Raw genomic sequence first — 12,682 nt, forward strand, 5'->3', positions numbered from 1 at the left:
CCTGAACTGGGATGATGGTGGGCTATGTGGGGATGAGACTCAAGGATAACACCAAGTTTGTGAGCCTCCTGGGGGCCAGGAAGTTCAAAAGAAGGTGGACTCCAGGGAAAATATGATGAATTCTGTTTAGGATGGGTATTGTGAGAAAACTCAGAGCAGAGTTTGTTTGCTAGGCCCTGGCTTATTAAGTCACCAAGTAGAGTGACTGGCTGGGGGGAGGGGACAAACCAAAGAATATTGAGGAACCAGAAGAAAGAAAGGCCAACCCTCTTGCTGCAGGAAGGCCATAGGTGTTTGAAGAGAACACTTTTCTTTTCGAGAAGCTAAAATACAAGAGAACTTGGAGCTTCAGGAGCACTTAGAAGGGTGGTGGTTCAAAGAAGGTAGTTTAGGGGAAAGGTAATAACATCTCTTCTTGTGCTGCTTGTCTCAGTGGAAAAGGGGGATGGGGTGGCCAGAGCCCATTTTTGCCTTCATAGCTGCTCTGGAGGACTGGGTCAGGTTAGGTTCTTGCCCTGCTTTGGAGTCATTTCTGGTACAGTGGATCTAGTAGGTCCTGAAGATTCAAGTGAATAATCCCTATTAACATCTAGCTACCTCGAGGTAAAAGGCATAAGGCAGTGGTGGTGGCACAGTGTATAAAATGCTGGGCCTGCAGTCAAGTCTGAAAACGGTGACCAAAAAGTCACAAGTAATAAAATCACTACTAACACAAAGTACCAAACTGCTCACATAAGTCATCACAACCAAAGTTAACTCTTAAGTGCTTTATTCCATTCAAGGAGTGAAACAACATGGGGAGGTTGGGGCCGTCCTCTCAGAGACCCAATTCAGCATGGCCAAATCTCAATACATAATTATGCAGTGAGCTGTAGGCCTGCCAGTGAGGGGTAACAGGAACAATGAGAAGTTTGATTCATAGCAGGGTTTCATGACTGAAACATGTGACCTGCAGATGCCTGTCAGGTCTCAGGGACCACCTGGGGATTCATTGAGAAAAAATTCTGGGATTTTGTTGTGACAGTTTAACCAGAGGGTGAACCGTGAAGAATCAATGTGTCACATTCAGGGCGGAGTTTGTTTGCTGGGCCTTAGCTCTGGAAAAGAATGTCTCCTAATAGTAAAAAGAGAGATGGTTTTAGCATGCAGATCCTGACTAGCTTCAGACTCTACTCATCTGTAAAATGAGCTGTAGAAAAAAATGGCAAACCACTCCAGTATCTTTACCAAGAAAACCCCAAATTGGGTCAGGAAGAGCCTGACAAGACTGAAAAACCAATGCAGCAAAGGAGCAGCTAGGTTGCCCGGTGGACTGCCCTGGGCTTGGAGTCAAGAAGGTCCTGAGTCCAAATTTGGTCTCAAACTTTATAACCTTTATGACTCAGTTTCCTCAGTTGTAAAATGGGGATCACAGCATCAACCTCAGGATTGTTTGGGGGTTTTTTTTGGTAAGGCGATTGGGGTTAAGTGACTTGCCCAGAGTCACACAGCTAGTAAGTGTTAAGTGTCTTGAGGCTGGATTTGAACTCAGGTCCTCCTGGCTCCAAGGCCAGAGCCCTATTCACTGCGCCATCTAGCGGCTCCTCTCGGGATTGTTTTGAAGATTAAAAGATTTGTAAAACAGCACAGTGGCTGGGACAGCAGATGCTATATAAGTGCTAATTCTCACCCAAAGGGCAGTGCAAGAAAGTGAAAACCAGAGGCTAGGAGGTTCCCTGTGGTCTCAGGAATTATTCACCAAAGTCCTAAAACTATATTCATTCCTAAAGGGCTCACGGTGCCTTAGTTTAGCTGTGAACTATGTACCTTTACTGAAGTTTCCCCAGTTTCACTAAGGATGATGCTGGGAGAAGTCAAGGGGGTGAAGTGGGAGAATATTGAAAGGGAAAGGGGGGGTAGTTGTGTTAAAAGTGAATTGCAATCCATCTTCTCATTCTGATAATTTACTGTGTGCCAGGCTTTGCTAATTAGACACCCTTCAGATACACAGGAAAAGCTAGAGCATACTAATAGGAAAAATTTTATACACACATATGAATGATGCAAAATAGAAAGTATTCCCTTACTGGATAATCGGTGGGGACGACCAGGAAAAGCCCTAAAGGTGGTGTAAGGTCTAGCAAGACGAGATGGAAATGAGAGAATGCATCCTACACTTGGGGACAGCCAGAGCTAAAGAATGGAGGGCACAGGAGTCTGGCTGGACGTGTAAAGTTCCCCTGTCCCCCTGGCTTTCCCCATCAGTCTCCGCAACAGGCCACGGATGCTTTCCAGACAGCTGCAACGTCTGTCTCCAGACGCCCTCCCCAGCTGGCTCCGGGTTCCCGGCAGGGCCATCCCACACAACCGCCCTAAAGGGCACGCCTGTTTCCAGCCTCACCCGTCCAGACAGTCCCCTTTCTCCCATGTTCTTCCTCAAACCGCCGCCCCCGGTATTTGTAGGGCAAAGCCGAGGGCCGGAGGGGGCGCTGGCCCCGGCATCTGCCGCCTAGCCCCCGGTGGCCACCGTCTCGAGCTGCCCAGCTCTGGCCGAAGTTAGAGCCGGAGAGGTCGGTCACCCGACGTAAGACCCGCTGTACCGAGAAACACAGATGAAAAGCGCCCTGACTGGACGAACTACAAGACCCACTGTGCCCCGGCAAAGCCCAAGTCAGCGCCTAGGCTGCCCTTTGCTCAGCCGCAACCGGAAAGGGGATGAGGTGGGCGTGGCCACCACGTCCTAACGTAGTGAGAATAAGTCGGCTCTAAGCGGGCACCGTGAGACACACAGTAGGCAGCCATGACAGCGTGGGGCGGAAGAGAGGAAGGCAGGAACATGATGGCAAAGTCTGTAGGCGAGAGAGGAAAGCTGGAGCATGTCGGCCATGTTAGTGTGGGGTAGCAAAGAGGAAGGCAGAGGTGTGGTGGCCATATATGCTGGCAAGAGGACAGAAGGCCGGGTGGGAGAGAGACCGAGCGAGCTAAGGACACGGAGGCTGTTTCTGACCAGGGGAAAGGCGGAAGCGCAGCAGCCATGTCTGTCAGGGGCGGGAGCGGAGGAAAGGCAGACGCGGGAAGCCATGTCTGTTGGGGGCAGACGAGGGGAAAGAAAGGCTGCAACAGCCATCTTTGTAGAGGAATCGTTGTGGGTCGGGGGAAGAGTGTGGTGGCTCTGGTTACTTTCTGACCCAGCCTAGAGATGAGATAGGGGCCTGAGGGTCTCCCGAGCCTCTTCCCTCCTGTCCCTAGCCCTGGGGTCGCCGACGTTACTACCCCCGCAGCCTGGGGTGGGAGAAGGAGTGCCACGCAGCCGACCCCTTTCTGCCCACCAGAGATCGAATCCGCCCACCACCGAGTCGCGGGGACCTCCAGCCGTCCTAGAGCGGCCGCTGAGGTCCCGGACCGCCTGTGGGGGGTCGGGGGGGGCTCTTCCGGGTGGGCGGTTTTGGAGCCCGCGGTCTCTGTGTGTGTGGGTGTCACTTTTCCCTTTCCTGCAGTGGGTGAGTCCGGGCCCGAGGGAGGCGGGTGAGGGGGTGGAGGCTGTGTGAGCATCCCGGGGTCACCACTCCCCAGATTTCTCCCTCGACCCTCCTGGCTACCGGGACCATTATCCCCACGATACCGCTTGGCTTCGCACCTCCCCAGTGCCCTCAGCCGTCCCCCGAAGTCCTGCAGTTACTGAGCTTCGTTGTTGGCCTTCTTTGGGTCTTAGACCCCACGGTGAACCCGGAGCTCTGCACACAGTAGGCAGTTAATGTTTGTTGGATGGGAGTGTTTGGTTGATGCCTCCCTCCCCACCAAGGTCAATTGCTGAATTGTGGGGTGCAGACCACGAATGGCCTGCTGGAGCCCCGAGGAGAAAGGCGCATCCGTGATGACTGGGTGGGGGACAGAATGGTCTAAAGGCAGTGGGGCTTCGTCTGTCTGTGTGCACATCTGTGCAGTCATCGTGCTGAAGCCTGAACCCCTTCTCAGGATAACGTTTTAAAATTATTGAATGAAATGCCAAGTTTCAGTCAGAGAAAAGTGAAAATAAAGACATTTTTGTTTTCCATCCAAGTTAACAGGGAATATCCAGGGATTCCCTTGGGAGTCCATGGACCCCAGTTTAAAAACCCCAGCTATATATAGAGAAAAGCACAATATTTGGCGTCGAGAGAAACTAAATTATTAAACCCATCTTTGACATTAGCCAGTTTTTTTTCCTGTGGTCATCTGCAAAATGAGAATAAGGAAGGGATCTGTTCAGGAGCTCTTTCCATGTCTGACTTAGTTAGATCTAAGTCTAGGTAGATGGCATATAGCAGTTTTTAAAATTTGAAAAGTATATGAAGTTTTATGAGCTTCACCACTAGACTGTGTGTTTTGCACTTTTTCTTAGACCAAACTTGTAATTTCGATGCTTTAGGGAACTCCCAGTGCAGATATACAGCTGTCTGCGACTCAGAGTTTTAGAGTTGCCTGGGGACTCTTGCCCAGAGTCGTTTAGCTAATGGGGGTCCCAGATCTTCCTGATTCCCAAATCCAGCACTGTCCTCTAGTCTAGACCCAGGGTTCTTTGTATGTGTGTATTTAATGGACCCCTTAAGTAGTCTGTTAAAGGACTGGCATCTCAGAATAACGTTTTAAATGCTACAATAAAACACAAGATTATAAAGGAAAACATATTGAAATAAAAATGTAATTTTCCCCATACAAGTTTAGGGACATTTTGAAATCTCTCTACAGACCTTTTCAGGTTTGTGAACCTCAGGTCAAGGACCCTGGCCTAGACCATACTGCTGACCTCTTTTTCATTTAGAGCTAGGAGAGATCTTAAGAGTTCTTCTAGTCCAGCTACCTAACTTTCCACATAAGGAAATGGTCACCCAGAGAACTTAAAGTATTTGTCTAAACAGTTTATAAATGGCAGAGATGGAATTTGAACTTGGGTCCTGTAACTAAATCCAGTGATCCTTATACCATACCATACGCCCTAGATGTTGTGGGATAAAATCTAAATCTGTCTGAAATTCAGATTCAAACATTAAATGCCTACTATGTGCATGTCACCTTGGTCAGAATTGAGGCTTTAAACAGGAAAAAAACCCCAAACCAGTCCTTTTCTCAAGGACACATATTTACAAATAAAGTGAGAAAAAAAGAAAATTGAGGAAGGAGAGTTATAATGAAAACACTTTGTAAAACTTTAAAACTGTATAAATGAAGTATTGTTATTATTGAAAAGCTGGCTGGTACTTTACCTAGATTTAAATTTAAGAATAGGTAGAATATGGATAGGAAAAAAGTAGGGCATTCCAGGTGAGAAAGCAGTAAGGGTTGAGTGAAATGGGAGTAGCTTGTTTGGGGAAGAGCTAGACAGATACTAGGGAGATTGATCTGAATATAGAATTCACACAAGATAATAAATAGGTCACATTTATATAGTACTTTAAGGTTTGGGATAGTTTCTTCAGCCTCTATTAGGCCCTCACCATAGGAAGGCATTCCTCTTACTCTGTTCCTATTGATTTCCTGTTTCACTTCTCATAAAAGCCATTGCCGTCTATCACCTGGTCTCCTACCTTTCCAGTTTTCTTACACATTACTCCTCTACCACCAGGGCACCTGCCTAGTCACTCTACCCTCCTTGCTTTTACTTATATGTTGTACTTCACCTCTCAACCCATGCCTTTTCACTGGGTGTTCCAGTGTTTGTAACTCTCTTCCTCTTCAGGCATCAGTTAAAGTTTCATCTTCTTCAAGAAGCCTTTCCCAACCCCCAATAATAATAGCTTTTTCTTTGAGATTGTCTCCAGTTTTCCTTGTATGCATCTTGTTTGTACATAGAGACAGCTAGGTAATGTTCTCACAAATCTGCCCTCAGACACTTAGTAGCTATGTTACCCTGGGCAAGTCATTAACCTCTGCCTGCCTTAGTTTCTTCAACTGTAAAATGGGGATAATAATAGCACCAACCTCCATGGTGGTTGTAAGGATCCAATGAACACATGGGGCAGTGCCTTGGTATAGTTAGTAGGTGCTTACTAAGTGCTTCTTGATTTGAGTCTTCTCTCAAGCCTTCTCTCAATACCTCTTTTTCCATCTCAGCTGAGTATTTTAACTTAATTCCCTGAGAAGATATAGGCCATGTTTGATGGCCTCTCCTCTATATAGAAACCCTATGACATAATTTCCTACTTTCTTCCTTTCCTTCAGTCTGATAATGAGATGAACTGTCTGTTCTCCAAAGCCACTACATGTGCTCTGTTGTTATTACATTTTAAGTCCCAAACTGTCTCCTTCATTACCCTGCACTAGAGAAGGCCACCATTTGACACAGAGAGCTAGACAGATGGACGGCAGATAGATAGATAGATAGATAGATAGATAGATAGATAGATAGATAGATATAAAAGTAAAATCATACTGTGCATATTTTATTCCTTCTCTGGAGGTGCATAGCATCTTCATAAGTCCTTTGTAGTTGATTTGAATATAATACTAAGAATAATTTAGTCATTCACAGTTATTCTTCAAATAATATTGCTGTAATACAGTGTTCTCTTGATTATGCTCATTTCACTCTTCCTTATTTCATGCAAGTCTTTCCATGTTTTTCTAAAATCAACCAGTTCATCATTTCTTATAGCATAGTAATATTTCATCACAATCATATACCACAACTTGTTCCGCCATTTCCCAAGTGACAAAGAGAACTGCTGTAAATATTTTAGAATATATTGGTTCTTTTCCTTTTCCCCTGATCTAATAGTGCTGGGTCAAAGATTATACAAAGTTTTATAACTCTTTGGGCATATTTCCAGATTGCTTTCCAAAATGGTTGGATCAGTTCACACCAACAATTTACTAATGTCCCAGTTTTTCTGTATTCCTTCTAACCTTTGTCATTTTCTCCTATCATTTTAGCAATCTGATAGGTATGAGATGGTATCTCAAAGTTGTTTTAATTTGCATTTCTCTAATCAATATAGTAAGTACTTAACAAATGTATATTGTTTGGTTGACTGCTCTCACCTAAATGCCCTCTCCTCTCTGGGTTTTTTATGGCACTATTCTCTTGGTTCTGCTGCTTATTTGACTACTCAGTAGTTTTTTTAAATTTGGTTTTTAAAATTCGGAACTTACACACCAAATAGACTGAGATTTACATACAGAAAGTCGAGCAGATAATGAGAATTGTGTATGAAATCGTGAGTCTCTGTTACATACAGCCTGCTTTTCCTGTTATGCTTATAATAAATTCACTGTTCTTTTCAGAAGCTGTCCTACTCATCTGTTTCCTCCTGAACTTCTGTTTGCTTCTGTGCATTTTAAATGATTCAGCGACCTCTTTTTTCCCCCTTTGATTGTTAGTCTCCCTCTTCCCCCAACTTCCCAGTTGAAAACAAAGGAAAAACAAAATCTTTGTAATAGATGTGTTTATATGTATGTGTGTGTCTGTACATCTACATATGCAAAACAAATGACAGTGGCCTTGTCTTAAAATACACATATCTAATTCTGTACCTTGAGACCATTACCTCTCTCTGTCAGGAGATGGATAGTATATTATTGACAGTTTTCTGGAAGGGCAGAGGGTTGGTCATTTCATTGATCGAATTTCTAAAGTTTTTACATGTTGTTTTTCTTCACAATGTTATCATTATGTAAGTAGTTCTCTTGGTTCTACTCCCTTACTGCATCATTTCATACAAGTCTTCCCAATTTTCCCTGAAATTATTTATTTTATCATTTTTTATTTGTAGCTGTTCCATCACATTCATATATTTGTTCGACCATTCCCCAGTTGATAGGCACCCCCCCTTCATTTATAATAGAGCAGCTCCACGGGTACAGTTGAGAGAGCCCTGGGCCTGGCATCAAGAAGACCTGAGTCCAACCCTGGCCTCAGACACTTACTAGCTGTCTGACCCTGAGCAAGTCACTTAACTCTGTTTGCCTCAGTTTTCTCATTTGTAAAATGAGCTGGAGAAGGAAATGGCAAGAAAATTCCAAATGGGGTCATGAGGAGTCAGACACAACTGAATACCAACATAGTTTATAGTACTTTGCTACAACAAATAGAGCTTCTGTGACTATTATTATACATAATAGGTCTTTTCCCTCTTTCTTTGATATCTTTGAGGTTGGCTAGTTGTGGTTTTGCTGAATCAGAAGGTATGCACTTTATTGACTTTTGGGATATAGTTCCAAATTGCTTTTCAGAAAAGCTGGATGAATCCACAACTCCACCAGCAGTGCGTTATTGTGTTTCTTCCTACAGCCTTTCCAATAATCTTCATTTTCCTTTTTTTGCCAATCTGATATGTGTGGGGAACCTCAGAGTTGTTTTAATTTTCACATCTCTAATTATTAGTGATTTGGAATATTGGTTTTAGATAGACACAATTTGCCATATTAAGGAAAGGTCCCTTTATTCTGGAGTCCTTCATCATTTTTAACAGGAATGGAATGTTGTATTTTGTCAAAAAAATTTTAGCAACCACTAATATGTAATTTTTATTGTTATGCTTAGTAACATGATCTGTATATCTATAGTTTTTATAATATTGAAGTAGCCTGCATTCTTGGTATAAGTGCAGCCTCATGTTATAAATTTTTTTTAATATGTTATAACCTATTTGCTGATGTTTTATTTAATATTTCTGCATCAGTATTCACAGGTGGCAGTTAGGTGATGCAGCAGATAGAGCTCCTGGCCTGGAGTCAGGAAGACTCATCTTCCTGAGTTCAAACCTGGTCTCAGACACCTACTAGCTATATGCCCCTCGGCAAGTCACTTATAACCAGGTTTGTTCCAGTTCCTCATTTGTCAAATGAGCTGGAGAAGGAAATGGCAAACCATTCCAGTATCTTTGCCAAAAAAGTCCCAAATGGGATCACAAAAAGTCAGACATGACTGAAACTAATGAACGACAACAGTGTTCACTAGGAATATTGTTCTATGGTTTTCTTTATCTGCTTTGTCTCTCACTAGTTTGGGTATCGAAATCATATTTGTATCATAGAAGGAGTTAGGTCAGATCCTTTTTTCCTATTTTAGAAACAGTTTATGTAATATTATAATTAATTCTTTAAATATTTGATATAATGTACTGTAAAATTGTCTGGTCTTGGGGCTTTCTTCTTTTGGGGTTTCTTTTTAAGAAATTGAGTTATTTAAATTTTGTATTTCTTTATCTGTTAATCTGGGTATTTTCTATTTTTAAGTACTCATCCATTTCATCTTTGTTGACATATAATTTGGCAAAATAATTTCTGGTAATATCTTTTACTTTTCCATTTTTGTGAATTCTTTTTTTTTTGATAGTAGTGATTTGGTTTTCCTCTTTTAAATCAGTTTAGCTAAGTGCTTAACTATTTTTTTTGCCTCATTTTTTAAAAACAATTCCTTTGTGGTTTTGCTTTTGAGTTTGTTAATTTCTTTGATTTTCAACATTTCTGTTTTGGTGTTTATTGGGTTGTTTTTTAAAAAAATTATTCTTTTCTAGTTATTTCAGTTAGATTCTCAATCTCTTTTCTCTACTTTATTAGTGAAAGTATTTAGTGATATTAATTTCCCTCTAGGGACTACTTTGGCTCTATATCCCTAAGGTTTTGATATGTTGTCTCATCATTTTCTTTTTTTTTAAAAATTTTCCCCAATTACATGTAAATAATTTTAACATTCATTAAAAAAAATTGAGTTCCAAATTTTTTCCTTCCTTCCCTCCTATTGAGAAGACAAGTGATTTGGTATAGGTTATACATGTATAGTCATGCAAAGCATATTTCCATATTAGTCATGTTGTAGAAGAAAATACAGCCCTCCCCACCCCCCAAAAAAAACCCAAAATAAAGTTTTTAAAAGTATGCTTCGAGCTACATTCAGATTCTATTAATTCTTTCTTTGGAGGTCGATAGCATTTTTCATCATGTGTCCTTCAGGTTTGTCTTCGATCATTGCATTGCTAAGTCATTCACAGGTGATCATCATACAATATTGCTGTTACTATGTACAGTGTTTTGGGTCTGCTCACTTCACTTTGCATCATGATGTCTTTGTGTAAGTCTTTCTAGGTTTTTCTGAAAGCAACCTGCTCATCATTTCTTAAAGCACGGTAGTATTCCATTACATTCATATACCACAACTTATTCAGCCCTTCTCCGGTTGATGGGCCTCCTCTCAATTTCTAGTTCTTTGCCACCACTACAAAACTACTATACTTATTTTTGTACATTTAGATCCTTCTCCCTTTTTTTTTTTTAAATCTCTTTGGAATACAAACCTAGTAGTGCTATTGCTGGGTCAAAGACTATGCACCGACATAGTTACAAATCAATCCCCAGAATGGTTGAATCAGTTCACAACTCTACTAACAGTGCATTTGTGTCTCTATTTTTTTTTTCTTTCAGCGAGTCATTTGATGTTAATTGCCCAGGGTCACGCAGTTAGTAAGTGTCAAGTGTCTGAGGACAGATTTTAACTCAGGTCTTCCTGACTCCAGGGCCAGTGTGCTATCTATTGTACAACCTAGCTGCTCTTAGTGTCTCTATTTTCCCACATCCTCTCCAACATTTGTCATTTTCCTTTTCTGTCATATTAGCCAGTCTGATAGGTGGTACCTCAGAGTTGTTTTAATTTGTATTTCTCTAATCAGTAGCACATTAGAGCATTTTTCATGACTATAAGTAGCTTTGCTTTTTTCTTCCAAAAACTGCCTGTTCATATCCTTTGGCCATTTCTTAATTGGAGAATTACTTGTATTTTTATAAATTAGACTCAGTTTTCTATATGTTTGAGTAATGGAGCCTTTGTCACAGAAACTTGCTATAAAAAATTTTCCCCCAGTTTTCTGCTTTTCTTCTGATTGTGACTGCATTGGTTTTGTTTTGCAAAAACATTTTACTTTAACATAATCAGAATTATCCATTTTACATCCTATAATGCTCTCTATCTCTTGTCATAAATTCTTTTCTTATCCATAGATCTGACAAGTAAACTATTTTTGCTCCCCTGATTTGCTTGTGGTATCACCCTTTATGTCTAAATCATGTACCCATTTTGATTTTACCTTGGTATATGTGAGATATTGGTCTATACCTAGTTTCTGCCAAACTGCTTTTCAGTTTTTCTGCAGTTTTTGTCAAATAGAGTTCTTGTCCCAAAAGCTTGGATCCTTGTGTTTATCAAACACGAGATTACTATGGTAATTTGCTGCTGTGTATTGTGTACCTGATCTATTCCATTGATCCATCATTCTGTTTCTTAGTCAGAACCAGATTGTTTTGATAATTACTGCTTTATAATACAGTGTGAGATCTGGTACAGCGAGGCCACCTTCCTTTACATTTTTTCATTGATTCCTTTGATGTTCTTGACCATTTCTTCTCCCAGATGAATTTTATTATTTTTTCTACTTCTATAAAATAATTTTTATGTGGTTTTAATGGGGTGCTCAGACCCTAGCCTTAAGGTCATGTCTCTGGAAGGCTCCTAATTTCTCAGGGCAGAGGCATACTGAGAAATTGGGAGGCTTCCAGAGACATGATCTTAGAGCTGGTGCCCAAGCACCCATCAGTTGGATTAGTATGGCACTGAATAAGTAAATCATCACTGAATAAATGAAATTATTTGTTGGTTCTATGATTCATTCTTCAAACCATGAATTTTTTTTTTTTGTATTTTTGCTAGGCAGTGGGGTTAGGGGACTTGCCCAGGGTCACATACCTAGTAAGCATCAAATATCTGAGGCCAGATTTGAACTCAGGTCCTTCTGACTCCAGGGCCAGTGCTCTATCCACTGCACTACCTAGCTGCTCCCAAACCATGAATTTTTAGGATTAAATTAATGTCTCCAATTTTAAATCTTTATTTCATTGGCCCTTTATTTTTATTGCATTGTGGTCAATAAAGAATGTGTTTGTTATTTCTGCTCTTCTGCATTTGTTTGTGAGGATTTTCTACCCTAATATATGCCTAGTTTTTGAAAAACTGCCATTCACAACTAAGAAATATGTAAACTCCTTTCTATTCACATTTAGCAATTGCCAGAGAGCCTTCATATCTAACTTGTCAGTAGTTCTGTTTAAGTCCTTATGTCCTTAACTCTTTTCTTGTTTATCTTTTTGTCAGACTTGGCTAAGTTTAAAAGAGGTACACTGACATCCCCAATTATAATTTTACTGTCTCTTTTTCCATGTAAATTGATTGACTTTTCCTTTAAGTTCCTTGATACTGTGTCATCCAGTGTGTGTGTGTGTGTGTGTGTGTGTGTGTGTGTGTGTATATATATATTTGATACTAATTTATCTTTTATAATGCCTTTAAGTATAATGTGTTTTCCCTGTTTATCTCTTTTAATCATACCAATTTTTACCATCACTTTGTCTGAGATCATGATTGTTACCCTAAATTCTGCTCCAGCCCCTTATTTTAACTTTGTGGGTATCTTTATGTTTCAAGTTTATAGTAAACTATAAATTCCTCTCTTTAGCTTTAAAAGCTTTTTATCAAGTGTCCCCAACCTAGCTTTCCACCTTCGTTAAAAATTATCCCCCTTCTTACACTATACTGTCCAACGAAATTGGCGTGTTCTCTGTTCTACACACACAGCATTCTATTGTCTATCTTTAATCCTTTCCTCCTTTCTTACCTAGTGTACCCTTTTTTTTCTTTCCCTTTATTTTCTTCAGATAATATCATCAGGACAGAATAAAA

At 40.9% G+C, this 12,682-nt stretch overlaps 1 protein-coding gene across 6 annotated transcripts in view; it reads left to right on the forward strand.

Moving 5' to 3' along the window:
• The first annotated feature begins 3,076 nt into the window (after window positions 1–3,076).
• Window positions 3,077–12,682, forward strand: part of LOC110214111 (uncharacterized) — a 32,123-nt gene continuing 22,517 nt past the window's right edge. For 4 of the 6 annotated variants that reach the window (XM_078153874.1, XM_078153877.1, XM_078153875.1 and 1 more), the window contains exon 1: window positions 3,077–3,479. The gene's annotated coding sequence lies outside the window, so the exon portion shown is untranslated. The remainder of the gene's footprint in view (window positions 3,480–12,682) is intronic. The other 2 variants (XM_078153880.1, XM_078153881.1) reach the window with 1 other exon arrangement.

This window comes from Phascolarctos cinereus, unplaced genomic scaffold, assembly GCF_003287225.1.
Source record: "Phascolarctos cinereus isolate Bilbo 61053 unplaced genomic scaffold, phaCin_HiC Scaffold_4;HRSCAF=312, whole genome shotgun sequence".
NCBI classification, from domain to species: Eukaryota; Metazoa; Chordata; class Mammalia; order Diprotodontia; family Phascolarctidae; genus Phascolarctos; species Phascolarctos cinereus.